Source organism: Nicotiana tabacum, chromosome 14 (genome assembly GCF_000715075.1).
Source record: "Nicotiana tabacum cultivar K326 chromosome 14, ASM71507v2, whole genome shotgun sequence".
In the NCBI taxonomy this organism is placed as follows: domain Eukaryota; kingdom Viridiplantae; phylum Streptophyta; class Magnoliopsida; order Solanales; family Solanaceae; genus Nicotiana; species Nicotiana tabacum.
The window spans coordinates 84,892,425-84,910,104 of record NC_134093.1 but is presented as its reverse complement, the minus strand read 5'-3'; the positions used below and the strand labels follow the sequence as shown (position 1 = coordinate 84,910,104).

Sequence of the window (17,680 nt, the reverse complement as noted above, 5' to 3'; positions counted from 1 at the left end):
AGGATTCATCACTTGAAGCATCATCATATTCCTTCACAACAGAGTTCTTGGATCCTGAGAGGTCAAGTTGAGTTAGAATTTTCTTAATCTTTTCAGCAACATCGTTTCCTCCTTCGGGTGCATTTGTGGAAGATCTTGCTCCTTTTGAGGATGAAGATCCAAAAATAGGGGTTGATGCGGAAGGCACTTGGAGTGCTTGTTGTGCCAAAGAGATTGCCTTGCTTCTTGTAGTTGGTCCAAAGCTTCGAAAGGTAACATCGAGGATGCTTTCTACATCAGCGTAGAACCTGAAATTAGCAGCCTTGGTGGAAGTTGATCTGGGGTTAATTTTGTTTGAAGCCATTTCGATGTTCTTAAACTTTGGTGATTGAAAAGTTGAGATGAGAGGTAGAGATTTTTCCATTGGGCGTGCCAGAATTTGTAGACAATAAATTTGCGTCGAGAAAATAATCGAGACTGAAAAATATTGCAACAATCATAGTATTTGATTTCAAATAATATGAGTGTACAATCTCTATGAATCCTATGATTCTACTTTCCAATAGTAAATAAATCCAAGGGCCTTTGAGCTTGATCTTGAATATGTAGTTGTTGCCACGAACGATGATCTTGAATTGAACTAGCACGAACTTTGATTTGAACTCGTACTCCTTGAATCTTGATTTATTTTTCATTCTTGAGATTGAACTTGATTTCTTGAACTTGAACTTGATTGCTTGAAGCTTGAAACTTGTAGAGAAATTTGCAGCGTTTGATCCACGAGCTCTCTCTTACTTCTTATTATAACCTTTGGTCTATTTTATGAGTTATGAAGACCCCTATTTATAGTTTTGGGAGGGAAGAGTTGTGATGAGAACAAACTCTTTCCGACCAATCAGATTGAAGTGTGACATAGTCGTACTTGATTGGCCAGAACATGTCACTTACACACGTGGCGCGGTTTCATTGGCCTTTATATGTAACTTGGCATGCCTTGTCATTTTGACATGTGGCATGATCCCATTGGCTCTTCCATTTGACTTGGCCTGCCACGTCATTTGACACATGGCACCAAGCTGGGTCTCTAGGAATATGGCATCTTGGGCTTGATAAAGTGGGCTCATCATTTGTGACCCAATTAAATGGGTTAGCCCAATACATTTGGACCTTATATATTGGACTTATATAATTAATTAAATTAGCTCATAATATTTATTTGGACAAATATATTTAATATATAGTCCAAATTATTTTATTGAATTTAAATTCAATAAATTTTGTATGCCTACAGTGTTAAAAGATTTTGGAAAAATTGTCCAAATTTAACTCTTTGTTTTTTAACTATGAAAAAGGCTAAAAATGTCCCTTAATTAGTGAAAATAAAGCAAATTTATCTTTATCTTGAATTTGATCTCAAACATACCCTTATTATTAGAGGATTTGTTCGGATTTGTCCCTCGAGCATAGAAAGTAAAATAAATTTGTCCTCCGTTTGGACCCAAATATGTCGTTATCAAGAGTTGATCACTAGCTCATATTTGCCCCTCAAAACTAACAAAATTTATTTTTTTTATATTTCATTTTAGGGTCAAAATTTTTATTTGACTTCTATTTCTAGAACAACGAAAGAATAAAAAGAAGGGAAAAAAGAAGAAGAAAAAAAGAACATGCATAGTGTATTTTTAAAAACACATATCAAAAGCAGTGATTCACAAAATATTTTGCTTTGCGCAAAAGATAACTAATAAGTCTTTTATCTTTTAGTTTCTATCTTTGTGAATTAATACTCTTTATGCAATTATAATTATATGTGGATTCTTGAAGATTATTTATTTTTCCTAAAATAATTGGTTTTCTAGAATTGGTGTTTTGTTTAATTACGAAAAATATCAAATATACCTTTGTACTTTCAAAAAGAGTTTAAAAATCCTTCATTATACTATTTGGTCATCTTAACTTGGGGCGGAATCAACCTAGTAGGTGTGGGTTCCCGAACCCAGTAGCTTTTGCATATACCTTGTATATGTATTAAAAAATTTACTAAATATCTATTAATATTTTATTGTGAACCTAGTTACTTATTGTATATTTACTTAAGGTCGTTGTAGGAACCCATAAATTTTAAATCTTGGATCTACCTCTGATCTCATCCCCCAATGTTATACTATCATTTTAAATATATCCCTCAATTGGACGGACTGCAACATACCCTCATAGGATTAAAATGTCTCATCCTTTTTTTTACTCGATTCATTTTCCCCTGCTCATAAACTAACCCAAAGTTACCCCCTTTTTTAAAAGGCAGAATAGCCTAGGAGATACCTATACTTGTTCCAGTTTGACATCACATCCCTATACTCCACAAAGTTTCATCCATACACTTCTACTCGATCAAAACTAGTATTTTAAACACTTCTGATCATTGACCAAGCTTATGTAGAATTGAATCTATTGAGTTGGATGAAATGTGTGAAATGCACACGTATAAAGTGAGTGTAAACAACGAATTTGATTTAAAAATGGATTAAATAAAAGATTTTTTTTTAAAAAAGTAGAGGAATTGTTACTTTATTATTAAAAAGTCCCCCCCTTAATGTTTCTTCGTCCCCCAATCCAGCTACCCTCCCATATCGCAAAAAATATTGTCTTTCACCTATGGTTTTTTCTCCCATTTTGTTTGTAAAAGAAGAAAACCAAATCTAAAGGTAAATCAATAAACAACACATAATTTGCTAACAATATAGGCCAGTAGGTGAGATTTCATTCAGATAATAGAAGTTGGAGACCCAAATGAATACGAGTTTTCTTTTTTTAAACAATTTTTGTTCATAAAAATGATAAAGATCTTATGGGTCTTCTTGTTGAAACAATATCTTAAAATCATCATAAGTAGGATTGAGATCTTCACAGAAGAGTGGGAATTGCATGATTTCGAAGTGTTTTATTTTGGATAGGGTGGATGCGCTTTGTAAGGATTTAGGAAGTGTTAATTACAACAACAACAACAACAACAACAACACCGACCCAGTGAAATTTTACTAGTGGGATCTGAGGAGGGTAGTGTGTACGCAGACCTTACCCCTACCCCGAGGGAGTAGAGAGGCTGTTTCTGAAAGACCATCGGCTCAAGAAGACGAAAGGAGACAATATCAGTATCACCAATAAAAACCATAGGAAAAATAACATCATGTAAATGAGAAAGTAGATTCAAAGCAAACGTGATAGAGAGTACATAGACGTGACACTATGGAAAACAAAAGAGTAGTAAGACACAACATTTTCACTAGCTGACATTGGCAAAAACCCTACCATACTAGCCTCACAAAGGTATGAAGTAAGGTAGACTCAACTAACTCCTAACCTACAACCCTAATACTCGACCTCCACACCTTCCTATCAAGAGCCATGTCCTCGGAAATCTGAAGCCTCGCCATGTCCTGCCTGATCACCTATCCCCAATACTTCTTAGGTCGTCCTCTACCACTTCTTGTGCCCTCCAAAGCCAGCCGCTCACACCTCCTTACAAGAGCATCTGGGCTTTTCATTTGTACGTGTCCGAACCATCTGAGTCTCGCTTCCCGCATCTTGTCATCAATGGGAGCCACACCCACCTTCTCCCGAATATCTTTATTCCTGATCTTATCTATCCTAGTGTGTCCACACATCCACCTTAACATCCTCATTTCTGCTACTTTCATCTTCTGGATATGTGAGTTCTTAACAGGCTAACACTCAACCCCATACATCATGGCCGGTCTAACCAACGCTTTGTAAAACTTACCTTTAAGTATCGATGTCACTCTCTTATCACACAAGACTCCAGATGCTAACCTCCACTTCATTCACCCTACCCTAATACGGTGTGTGATATCCTCGTCGATCTCCCTTCCCCTTTGAATAACTGACCCAAGGTACTTGAAATTGCCACTACTTGGTATGACCTGTGATTCAAGCCTCACTTCCACGCCCACTTCCCTCGGCTCAGTGCTGAAATTACACTCTAAGTATTCCGTCTTTGTCCTGCTCAGCTTGAAACCCTTAGACTCAAGGGCCTGTCTCCACACCTCTAACCTTTCGTTAACACTGGTTTGCGACTCATCAATCAGAACTATGTCATCAGTGAATAACATGCTCCATGACACCTCCCCTTGAATATGGTGTGTTAACACGTCCATCACTAGGGCAAATAAGAACAGGTTGAGCACAGAATCTTGGTGTAACCCCATAACAACTAGAAACTGCTCAGAGTCGCCTCCTATAGTCCTAACTCGAGTCTTAGCCCCATCATACATGTCCTTAATTGCCCAAATATAGGCAGCCGACACGCCTTTTGCCTCTAAGCATCTCCAGAGAACTTCTCTAGGAACCTTGTCGTACGCTTTCTCTAAGTCAATAAATACCATGTGCCGATCCTTCTTCCTCTCCATGTACTGTTCCACTAACCTCCTAATAAAGTGTATAACTTCCGTGGTAGAACGACCCGGCATGAACCCGAACTGGTTGTCGGATATAGACACTGTCCTCCTCAGTCTCGCTTCAACCATCCTCTCACATACTTTCATGGTATGACTTAGTAATTTGATACCCCTATAATTATTACAACTCTGGATATCACCTTTGTTCTTATACAACAGAACCACCGTACTCCACCTCCACTCTTCTGGCATCTTTTCATCCTAAAAATAACATTAAATAGCCCAGTCAGCCACTCCAAACCTGCTCGGCCCACACACTTCCAAAATTCAATCGGAATTTCGTCTAGCTTTCGTTGTTTCTGTTTTCATTTGTTAATGAGCATTTTGAAAAGTGATTACTGGGTGTATTTGAAGTAATAGAGCAAGGTAATTTTTGGGGTTGTGAAGGTGGACTAATGGAGGGGGATGTTTGGGGTGGTGAAGGTGGCAGCATAGAGACGGGAATAACCAGATATAGAGAGTAGATGGTAGGAGTGAAGTGAAGTAAAAATAAAATAAAAAGAAGTAGAAAATTTTGAAATGAAGTTTAAAAAATAATGATGTGGCATAAAAAAATCTAAGGTGGATATGGATGTATCATCCACATAGGATCTTTGAAGAGCACGCGAGGTCGAGAGAGTTTAAAAGAATTGTTTTGAACGAGCAGAGATGTTTGGATTAAACTTTGTGTAGTAGAGGACTGGGATGTCAAACCGGAATAAGTACAGTATCTCCTAGGCTATAACAATTATTTTTTTAAAAAATCCCCAAAACGAGTGGAACACAAACGACAACTTTTTCGGTGATTGGCTTTTATGTTATCGACTTTCAGGGACAATTTTGTGCCCTTGACATAGAAGGAAGGACACTTCTTTTTGACTCACCATTTGCCGCACTAGAAATTTTACCCTCCATGGTTGATAATCTGAGCACTTTCATTAGCAGGAAATAGCTAGTGTTATCATGTGGGGAGTTGTTTTTGGTGGGGCTCTGGAAAAGACTGAGGTTTACAGGTTAAATCGGGGAGAAAAAGCTTGTATTCAAGTGAAAAAATATTGAGAATACTTTATATATATATATATATAATTATTATTATTATTATTATTATTATCTATACTATATTAAAAGCACGAATACATTTAGCAAAATGTCGTTCACCTTTTTTGCCCCTTAAAAATAAATTTTATGTTAGACATAATTGTCATTTTAAGTTTTTTCCCTAATATGTAGGAGTTTTAAATAAACTAAATCAGTACACTAAATTCTTCCTTATTTATATAATGTAACATAACAAATTTATTAATAAAAAGAAAACAACGATTGAAAAATTATTAAAGTAGCAAACTTTTGTCAGTACTCCTTTTCTTTTCCCCCACTAAGGACTCCTTTTAAGTTTAGTAGTCTTTGATTTTTGTTAAAAAATATCTATACTATTTTATAAGCACGAAACCCCTGGCGAAATATCGCTCGACTTTTTTACTCCTTAAAAATAAAAATCATATGGATAAAATAGTCGATTTAATTTTCTTAATATTTAAAAATAATTATTTATTTTTCTAATATTTAGGACTTCACAATTAATTTTTTTATGTATTTAATTTTTTTAAAAGATTTTTTCTCATATAAAAATTTCTTATTTGTACTATGTAGCATAATTATAATTCGTTCCATTATTGTTGTTTGACCTTTTTAAGTATTATTCAAATATATCCTACTTATTCTTAAAGTTTCAAAAACATACAAATTCTAAATCAACAAGAATACATTGGATTGGTCTCATCTTCCTTCTTCTCAATTTCTGAAGTTATGTGATGCAAAAACTTCCATATACTTTTTGTATATCATTCTGGTATATATTTTTATTTTTTGTGTGTAAATTTGTACGATAGTTGCATTTTGAGCATAATATCATTTTCTCAATAACTCCGTATTCAAATTAAAAAACTTGAGCTACCATGTACTTTTCTTTTTCTTTTTTACCTTTATAGGATTTTGGTTTAAAATATAAAAATAGCTCCAACATTCATATCCTGAGATTTTTTATATTGGTGCACGTGGTAACGAAATTAAATTTGTTTTACCCTAATTTGAAAGGAAGTGTTACCTAATTTCTATAAAGAATTGGCAATTGTTAGAAGAGAGAAGAGGGTTCTAAATTTTGTTGCTATTTTTAAGAAAAATAATTTTTGTTATTAAATGCCAATTCTTTTTGGGCTTCTATTACCAAACTTAATGTAAGGCAAAAATATTATCAATTCTCTTTATACGTTGTCATACCATGTTATTTTTCCTTAATTGTTTAGCAGTACACGCAAATATTGGCATTGATGGACATGGTAGTTGGCAACTCTTAATAGTTGACTATTACTTACTCCCCGCGGTCCACATTAATTAATTTTTTGACTGCTTTCACACATACTAAGGAATTCATCTTTTAGCATTAACTAACAATGAAATTGACCATGTTAACCTTAATTTGTTCTTTGAAAATATACCAAATACTCCTAGGCTCTTTACTCCAAGGGCAACTTTGGAAAAAAGAAGAAGATAATTTCTTTCTGACATATGAAAAAATTAAATATTATGGAAAAAAAAGACAAAAAAATCAATTAAAGTAGACCGAAGAAAATAGTTGTATAACTTGAAGGCATGAGTATAATTTGATGATTGTTTATATGTCTCATCGCTTTGCGGAAACTATAGATTAATAGTTAGCATTTTTTTTGGGCATAAAACTTGTGATTAATAAAAAAGATGACAAGTTAAATAATTCTAGATACGCCAGGAATAAATAAGTTACAGTGTCAAGCAATCCTCAAAATTGGACTATATTTGTCGCGTATATATTTTTTCACATGGACAACTATATATTATACTTTTAGGAGGAATATTGATGCCAACAATAAAAATTTTGGTCATGATAGTTTAGTTGAAGTAACGGAACATACACCAATAACTTCCTCTGTAAAGAGGATACAACAATATTATATCATTCAATCTCATACAATACAACATCCATCATTGAAAATGCTATACACACTACTAAAAAACTAGATTTTAGCGGCGGACAAATTCTGTAACTAAATAGAAAAATCTATTATTTAGAGACAAATTATCAAGAAATTCTGTTAGCTACGAGCGATTTAGCGACAGATTATCGACGAAATTCGTAGCTAATTTCAGTTTTTTAGTGATAACTAACTTAACTAATTAAATTATTCATGTTTGCAGGTTTAATATCCAACAATTTTGAACTCACTTATTACGTTAATGTAGTTATACTCGTTTTTCCATTTAAATGCATATTGGATCTATTAGGACGCCAATTGCTATTACACATAGTTTATTCTTGTTATATACAATTTTTTTACTAATAGACAAGCTTACACGTGCAACGCAAGTACCCTAACGCTACTACTATATATAAATGAAAATTTTACCTCCTATAACAAATGTATACACCCTATTTATTATAAATTAAAATCATTTTAAAATATTATTTTCTATAGCTACCTTTTATATTTTGTAGTAAAATAAGTATTTATGGTATATACTAGCATTGAGGCATGAAATAAGACATGAAATACGCTATTTATGTTTTTTCTCTCTTAGACAACTGGACATACCTATTTTTAAGGTGATTGTCGTTACTATATTCATGAATACATGGCGCGAATACATGTGAATACATGCGCATATAGGTGGACTGTCCTGATTTTAGACGTTTTTTTACTGCTGTATTCATGAATACAGCAACGCGAATACATGTGAATACATGCGCGTATAGCTGGACTGCCCTGATTTTAGGCGTTTTTTGTTGTTGTATTCATGAATACACGACGCGAATACATGCGCGTACAGCTGGACTATCCTGATTTTTAGGCGCTTTTTGCTGTTGTATTCATGAATACAGCAGCGCGAATACAACGAATACACTATTATAGCAACTGAATACTAACTATAGAAAGTAATCATATATATAGTAGTTATAAGAAGTTAATAGCCACTAAACAATAGTGGTTTCCGAAAATTTCAGTATATAAATGGCTAAGGAGAGACGAACGCTGCAGTAAAAGTTGTACAAAAAACATATGGAAATTGTAATGACAAAGGTATTCTTGAAAATGTGTATATATTGAGGGGTAAAATGATACGTTTCTCTCTCCAGAGAAACACGTACTGTAAAAATACGTATACTGTTGTCCCCTCCACAAAACACGTGTACTATATATACGGAACCCTATTTTCTCTCACTATCCGGCGGTGTTCTTCCATGTCCCAGTCCTGTTAATTTCTCCGATTCTCCAAAATTCAAGCTAACTCCAACGAGTGGTCGTCTTTACCCATTTCTATTGGTGTATGTATAAACACAATGTGGTGGGTACATATGAGTTGCAATTCTTCTGATATAATTTCTTGCTGGAAGTTTTCATGGATGGTAATTGTGAACCATATTCTTCGTTATCCTTGGTCTGTGTTTCTTTTCTGCTGTTGCGATATAACTCGGTGAGCATGTAAAAATTTGATTTTAATATTTTTAGAACATGACTTAGAAACCTTCATTCTATTTCTGAGGTTCTCTATGGATTTGTATTTGTTTTTCTTCTGCTTTTTCTTTTTTTGTTCAATTAAGTGTACCATGTTATACTTTTTATGGATGATATATATTTCTACATGCATTGGATTATTTGTTCAAACGCCTCTTATGAAAATTCTCTGAATAGGTACATACTTTGTTGCAACATTGTGCATATTGATGTAGCTAAGATGCTTGATAATATGCCTCTTTTTCTTTTCCCCATAAGAGTAATATAGCTTACATATCGATCTGCAATCCAAAGAACATGTCAAAGAATATGCCGTTGTGTTAAAGAATTGCTTTTTGAAATTAAATCCATTTGCTTCCTTTTAAGAAAATCCAATTGCTTCCATGTATATTTCTATTGCAATGTAGCTATCTAGCTTTATTCCAACGGAGGTTAGACATAAAGAAATGTGCTCATAATCCTCATGTTATTATTGCAGTTACGAAGTTAATTTGGCAAGAGAGGAAGATGGATGAATCCACAAAATCGATTGGATAGGATGTTGACTCTTGCACCAGATATTGGCAATTTCTATGCATTTTTTGTTACAATTTTGAAGAGCATTATGGTACTGAAGAGCAGAGGAATGATGTGCTGAAGAGATGTGTTATAGGATCAAAGCATGGTAAAACTAACGTAAATACAGTTATCTAATAGCATTGAAGCCATGATCAAGAAGGTGAGAACTTTACAACTTGACTTAACCTCTCTTGAATCAGTCCTCTACCTATGAGCACAAGCATTAACATAGTTATCATCATTTTCATCAGAATCAAAAGTTTGATCCAAAATTCTAAAATATTGCATAAACTAGGATGTGAGAGTTCTAAAAGCTAACACAACTATCAAAATTTTAAAAAAAAGAACAACACTCGGATAATACATCCAAGAAGCATCTAGAAGTCTCATAAACATATGAAGAAAGTTAACCTGAATGTTTGCGGTTGTATACCTGCCAATGTTAGTTTGCATTGGAAGTTGTTTAGAATGTGAGTTGCATGTACAATATAAATACATTAGCATGTGGTTCACACTAGAAGTATACACCTTCTTGCCGTGTGATAACTCCAGACTAATAATTCCACATGGGATAAGAGTTCAAATACATTACAGGCTGGCTAGCAAAATGAAGACCTGTATGAGCACTTTTATGAACCTTTGTCACCATATAAAAGAGTTTATAATAAAATGTCTAATGAGCTTACTGGATAATGTCTCACAAATTCCATAATAATAATTTTATCTTAAAATAAGTGAATACTTTACCAGATATAGATGCCATTGATAATTTTGCATCTGTTATTGAAGTCGACATTCACAAATCCCGCAACTTAAGGTCAAATCTTAGTAGTAGACATCGCTTAAATCTCACAAATTTAATAAGCAGAGCATATTAGTCATTTGATGCAATTCAAACGTCTCCTTCCTGAATCTTCTTTTTTGTTTCTTAGTGATTATTTCTTATATATATGATTTAAAGCTAACCCGATTACTATTTTCTTTGTACGTTGATGATAATCTTTCTTTGTCAGATGCTTCCAAGTATGTCCTTAAGACTCGTGAAATTCTGAATTTTGTAGTTTATAGCATCTGCTATAATACTTATAGTGAACAGGAATGTATTATTGCTGGTAATGGACTTGAGGCTTGCTACTCTGATAGGGAACTGACAGCTATTCGAGCAAGTTTTCGGCACCGGATACTCTTTCGAGGATATCATTAACATTGAGAGCTTCTCTTATCATTTTGGAGTCATTGACTTGAGTTAAACTGATAGATAGAAAGGGGACCTGAAGACGGAAGCCAGAAAGATTTAATTTTACGTATAAAAACACATTGGTAATTTCTATGCTCTGGTAATTGATTAAGAATTTTATCTCCGTCCCATGATACCAGTAGATGATATAAGAATCTGCTAAAGAGAGGATACTAACAGAGTGTAAAGCTTGCCTCAAAGTTAAAATAAAAGAAGAATGTAGAAGTTGATAGATTGAGCATCAATATTTTTTTTTGGTCAAACATGATGCTTATATTAAAATAACTTAAGTAACATTACAGGGAGTGGTGGGCCTTGACGGCTCCAAGTTACAAAAAGATGCCAAGACTGGCGGAACATAGTGTTCCGAACAATTACAAGCATTGGATGGGAAATTCAAATCAAAAAATGGAGGATCAGTGGCATGGTTAGGTGAAAAGCGCCATAGCTGCAAAGTGCCAGTTTGATCAATCGTCATTTCTGGCAACAAAAAAGTTGGTGGATGCAAAAACATCGTAGTAGCATTCCCCATCTCTAGAGTTGTGCCGTGTTTTGCTAATTTGTCCGCCACCTCATTTAGCTCCCTAGATGTGTACGATACTCTTGGCTTACCCAGCTGGTGGAGGAGGGACCTGCATTCATGAAGTATAGATGAGTATTGAAGATTATGGTTTCGGAGCATATTGATTACCTCTGTAGAGTCGATATGTATTTCTAGCGGCATCAAATGATGTTGTAAGGCGATGCAGAGTCCTTCAAGTAAAGCACAAAGTTCCATAGATGTAGGATTTCCGTAATTACGTCGTGCTGCATAACCCATTATCCATTGCCCTTCCGAGTTTCTGAATACACCACCCAGACCATTTTTTGAGTAATGGTGTCGCATGCTCTGTCTGAGTTAAGTTTATAAAAGCCCTGCACTGGGGGGTTCCATTTTATGTATTGTGAGGATGCAACATTTCGTATGCGTTTGCTGTTGTGTATTAGGTATGCATATTCCGTAGCCTTAGAAATTATATGTTGCGTATTAGGGTAAATTCTAGTTTTTTCAAAAATACTTCGATTGCGACTTTTCCATACGTGCCAAAGTGCATAAGGAATGAGTGTTTGGGACAATAGATTTTGTGGAAGTGGTTGTTGAATTGTTACGAATTGGAATAGTCGTTGTAGAGGGTCTTCCTGAAAATTATTGAGCAAGTGAACGTGGGCATGTAGACCCAAGTTATGCCATACTATCTGTGCGTTTGGGCAATGGAGTAGGAGGTGTTCTATGTTTTCATTTGCTCTATTACAAATGCCGCATATAGGGGTAGTAGTAATGTTGAGTTTATGGAGGTAGCTTGCAGTAGGTAGTCGATGGTGGCTTAAAAACCATATGAAGTGTTTGATTCTTGGAGGTGTTGGTAATCTCCAAATCCATTTGAAGGTAGAGTTTGAGGGGGAGTTGTGCAATTTGTGGTATAAGGATTTTACTGTGAGTACCTCCGTTGGGGTGAGACCCAGATGAGGTCGAAAGAGGTGGGGTTTGCTATGGTAGGTATGCAGATGTAGGATAATGATTTTTTGAATTGTGGTGGTAATTCGAAAGGAATGAGTTACAAGTTTATAGTGTTGTGGGAGATATAGTTTGCAACCGTGGATTTTATGTCGTGTTGTGGTAGTGGGCCCTCGATGAGTTGGCGGAAAACTACTTTGGGCCCCAGCCAAGGTTCCGTCCAAAATTTGACGTGGATACCATTGGAGATGTTCCATGTTGGACCATCTTGACAGTAAGACCATCCTTGTTGGAGAGTCTTCCAAGTAGGTGTTATATTGTGAGGTTTTACGAGTTAAATATTTAGTTAAGAGGATTGATGCCCAGTGTGAGAGGGGTGAATTGAATAATCTCCAGGCTTGGGCGCCAAGAAGTGCATGATTTTTGTCAGTTACGTTAGGAATTCCCAGTCCACCATCTTGTTGATCTAGTTGGACAGTTTTCCAGTTTATCAGATGAAGCTTTCTTTTTTGTTGTGTAGTTCCCCAAAGGAAATCTCTTTGATATTTTTCTAGGATATGTGTGATATAATGAGGAATTTGTATTAATTGCATGAGGTGATTCGGAAGACAGTTAAGCGTTGCTTTTATGAGAGTTGTGCGACCTGCCATGATGAGCGTATTAGTTTTCCATCCTGTCAGTCAAAGTTTGAATTTGTCCAAGAGGAATTGAAAATTTGACTTTGTGGGTGTGTTGTGTGAATATCAGGAATCGTAGGTATTTTCCAAAATGTGTTCCTTCTTTCATGTTGAATGAATATAGAACAAAGTCTTTATCTCCGGGCGTGACATTGTGTGAGAAGAAAACTTTTGACTTGTTGTAGTTGATGGATTGGCCTGAAGCATTTGTGAAAACGGTGAGGGTGTCAGTAATAGAGTGGATACTTTTGGTATTTAATTTGGAAATCAGAGTGATATCGTCTGCAAAGAAGAGGTGGGATATTTGTGGACCGTTGTTAGATAGTTTTATGGGATGCCAATGCCTATAATCCACATCGGAGTGAATTTTACGAGTCAACATTTCTAGGCACAAGATAAATAGATAGGGGGAGAGAGGGTCTCCTTGACGGATTTCCCTGGTTGGATTGAAGAAAGGGGTAAGGGCACCATTAATAAGAATGGAAATTGTGGAGGATGCGATGCATGACATAATTAGTTTGATTAAATTGTGTGGAAAGTTAAAGTATACGAGGGTGTCACGTATAAAGCCCCATTCTAGTTTATCAACAACCCTTTCTAGATCTAATTTTAAAAGGAATTCTCCTTGCTTCCCTTTTTTCTTTTTAAAGTGATGAATAATTTCTTGAACTATAATAGCGTTGTCAGAAGCTCTATGATTTTGTAAGAACGCAGATTGTCCTGGGCTTATGATACTTTGAAGAATAGGTTTAATTCGATGGACAATGATTTTTGTCACTATTTTGTAAAGAGTATTACAAAGACTAATAGGGCGATATTGAGTGATCAAAGTAGGGTGAAGTATTTTAGGTATAAGACATAGATATGTTTTATTTACTTCAGGGGGAATGTGTTGGTTATTGAAAAATTCCTTACAGAAGGAGATGACATAAGGTGCAACTCGTGTCCAATAATTTTGGTAAAAAAATGGGTGCACCCCAGTGTTTTAAAAGGCGTGGGCGTAAGGCGAGACGTTTTACATATGCCTCAGCGAGGCGTAAGCCCCATAGGTATTTAATGTTTAATATTTTATAAAATAATATAATGACAGTAACTATTTATAAACATGTAAAATTGCATAAAAATTGAAGAAAACTATAAATATGTGAAATATATATGTGTGTGCGCGCGCTCCATCCCCACGAAAAACTAGTCAAAACAATCTGTTATACGCTACTTACAAGCACAAGTAACTTGAGTCTAAAAGAATAAAGTTTCTACATGCGGGAACACAAAGGATGACTAACATGCAATTTGAACTTTAAACTTGCTGCTATGAAGGAGAATGAAGTTCTCTTTGTATTTGTAATTATTTTTTTGTTGCTTATGGGAGATATTAGCAGATTAGCGGACAAGATAAAGAATTGGGAAAGACCATGAATTAGGGCTTCAATCAATAAAAAAGGCCTTGACTTTTAAATTTAATACATTTGAGTTCCTTTTTATACCTTTTGAGTAATTACCAAGCTGGCTTTTGAGAATTTGGGTATTATATAAAGGACTTATTCAACAAAATTTTGTTTTAATTTGAAAAAGTCTATGGGGCTTACGCCTCACTAAAAAAAACGCGCCTCAAACGTCCGGGCGTACGCACCGAATTGCTGGGCATACGCCTCTTGAGACTTTCGCCCCACACCATCGCCTCGGGGCGTTTTTGGTGGGCCTCGCCCCAGGGCTCGCCCCAAGAACGCCTTTTTAAACACTGGTGCAGCCCATCCGGTCCTGGAGCTTTTAGTGGTTGAAAGGATTGAACAGCTCGATGAATTTCTTGAGTAGTTAGAGGCGATGACATGCTGGAAAGTTGTGATGGTGTCAAGGGATTAGGAGATTGAAGTGTAGTATTTTGTTGATGATCAGTATGAGAAGTAGTAAATAAATTTTGATAGTACTATTCAATTTGGCTATTAATAGTGTGTTGGTCGTATATCCAGTTCCCCACTGAATCTTTTAATGCAGTAATTTGATTTCGTCTCCGACGCTTGATTGTTGTGAGGTGGTAAAATTTTGTGTTGGCATCTCCTTGTTGTAGCCAATTTATATGGGATTTTAACTTCCAGAATTCTTCTTCCAATTTTAAAATGTCATTGTATTGGCCTATCAAGTCTTTTTCCAGCTGTTGTAAAAAGGAACTCGTAGGGTAGACATTTGATGACTGAATCCCTTTTAATCTGGCTAGGAGATTTCTTTTTTTCCTAAATATGTTTCCAAATGTGGATCTATTCCAAGCTGACATCTTTTGTAAAGTCTTCTATAGCAAATAAAATGGGTTTGTTATTCGTCCAGTTCCTTTTGATAATTGAGATAAATTGGGGATGACTTTGCCAAATAGTTTCAAATCGAAATGTTTTTTCTGTGGTGGCATATTTTTTATTTAATTGGAGTAATAAAGGACAATAGTCGGAATGAGTTCTAGGCAGGTGTTGCACTAGAGCTTCTGGAAACATGTTAATCCATTCATAATTAGCTACAAAACGATCTAGTCGTTCTAAAATACAATTTGTTAGATGTCTTTTGTTTGTCCAGGTATACCTACTACCAGTGTAACCGAGGTCCACAAAATTACAATAGTTTAAGCAACGAATAAATTTGTCACATCTATTATTATTAAGAGCTAGACCTCCGTAGGTCCACAAAATTACAATAGTTTAAGCAACGAATAAATTTGTCACATCTATTATTACTATTATTATTAAGAGCTAGACCTCCGTATTTCTCTGCTGCTTTTGTTACTTCATTAAAATCCCCCCCCCCCCCAATTAGCCAAGGCAACTTTATAGTATCATGTAATTGCCTTAGGTTTTCCCATAAAATATTTCGAGATGGTAGGTCATTTTTGGCATAGATAACTGAAAAAAGCCAAGTATGAGGTTTTGGTTGTACCTGGACAATCGAATGAATTTCCTGTTGTGTCACTGCAACTTGGTCAAGTTTGATAATATCCTCCTTCCATAGCAAAGCAATTCCCCCCCGCTGTACCCATGGCTGGTGAAGCCAAATTCATCTTTAAGAGAGGCGTGTTCCTGAAGGGAGTCTCCAATAGTGCTACCAACAGTGGATTGTGGTAGTTCAACAAGGAACGGAAATTCCTTTTGAAGTCTGGCGACTGTGCTCCTCTGCAATTCCAGATGATGATCTGCATGGATGAGTTATTGGGTGACGGAGGGGAGTGTGTCATGTTCTCCTCCTGTAGTGTTGTTGGCTGTGGTATCATTGCTGGAATCAGGACTATTGCATATTTTCCCATGGTTGGATTTAGTGTGGTTCGTATATTGAGGGAACAACTTTGTAACTCCTGGGGAAAGACGATGATCATTTTTTTTTTGAAAACTGTTCTTTGAGCGTGTAAGTTCTGTCCCCATTTAGGTAATACAGGATTGGCCTGGTTTCTCGTATCTCTTCCATTGTTGCAGTCACTTCTAGTTGCGCTTCTGCTTCGAGTTCTGATGGAGGTGGATATTGCATGGGGGTAGGGCTGGTGGGTGGTGTGAGTGGTTAGTATGGGGATGCTTGTGCATGTAGTGGTGGTGGTGTTGCTATCATCGATCATTGTTGGATCCATGGGACGAAGGTCTGTTGGGGCATCTGGGGTGGATAGAAGGGTAGTTCCGGTGTGTTTTGTGGTGTTTGGTAGGGAAAGTAGAGGAATGGTTGGGTCTGTTGTGGTTGCATGTGGGGGAGTGGCGCTTGAGTACTTAGCATCTGACCATAGTGAGGAAAAGTAATCACATGTAGAGGGTTTAGCAGAAGGTGCTCTTCTTAATTCCTATATTTGTTTGTGTGACATAGATACTGTCAGGAGATATTTGAAAATCTACAGTCAATAAATGATGTTTCTATTTTAGAAAGTTTCTTCTTAATTTAATTTTTTTGTAAATTTAATATAATCAAATTCTCCAAGTCCACTAGATGTGGAGGTTTAACCTACAGTACTAAATGAGGAGGTTTAACCTACAGTACTCTTTCTAATGTCATATTTCTTGACTTATTTTGATCACAATGTCAAATTTTTTTATAGGACACTAGCATGCAGCCAAGGTGCCAATGTGGTAGGATATCATATGGGATAGGTTGGACTGAAGGAGAAATCCACATACTTTAGCAGGGCTGTGTAAGTTGAGAACTCCATCATAAGAGAAGCCTTCACCATTTGAGAATATTGAATGCTTTTGCATTTCTATTTGTAGCTTTTTTAAGATACAAGTCCATTGTGGGAACTCACTGGTTTTTTGTTATTGTTGTTGTTAATCTTTGGGATGTAAGCATTTTTTGCAACTGTATTTCATCCTAGATTTTTTAAATTCATTGTCCTACACTTTTGTCTGTAGCTTCTTTTAGTTACAGTTTGTGAAGAGACTGAAGCATCTTATGCAAGTGTATAGCATCTTGGATATTTTAGATTCATCACTTTTGTATTTTCTTGGAAGCAGTATTTGTGGTAATGATCCTAATATGGTTGAGTGTTGTTGATCAGTTTCCTTGAATTTTATTATATACCATACCATGGTGCTCATTTTGATAGGCGCTAACATTTTATTGTTCAAGTTACATAAATGATTTTTGAGAAACGATTGTGGTCTAAATATGAGCAAATACGGGATATAAGTGATTACACCTTACTTCTGTATTATGTAATTGATTGTCCTGGTTATAATGATTATATATATGTAGGTTCTATGAATTTGAAAATTGTCTAT

At 35.6% G+C, this 17,680-nt stretch overlaps 1 long non-coding RNA gene across 4 annotated transcripts; it reads left to right on the top strand.

Moving 5' to 3' along the window:
• The first annotated feature begins 8,553 nt into the window (after positions 1–8,553).
• On the top strand, positions 8,554–17,456 carry LOC107762293 (uncharacterized). 4 transcript variants are annotated; one of them, XR_012698729.1, is made up of 4 exons: positions 8,554–8,939; positions 9,459–9,698; positions 10,552–10,858; positions 17,002–17,456. It is a non-coding gene; the product is annotated as an uncharacterized LOC107762293 (long non-coding RNA). The 4 variants fall into 4 exon arrangements; XR_001642760.2 differs by having other exon boundaries at positions 8,556–8,871; XR_012698731.1 differs by having other exon boundaries at positions 8,557–8,871; positions 10,635–10,858.
• The last annotated feature ends 224 nt before the right edge of the window (positions 17,457–17,680 follow it).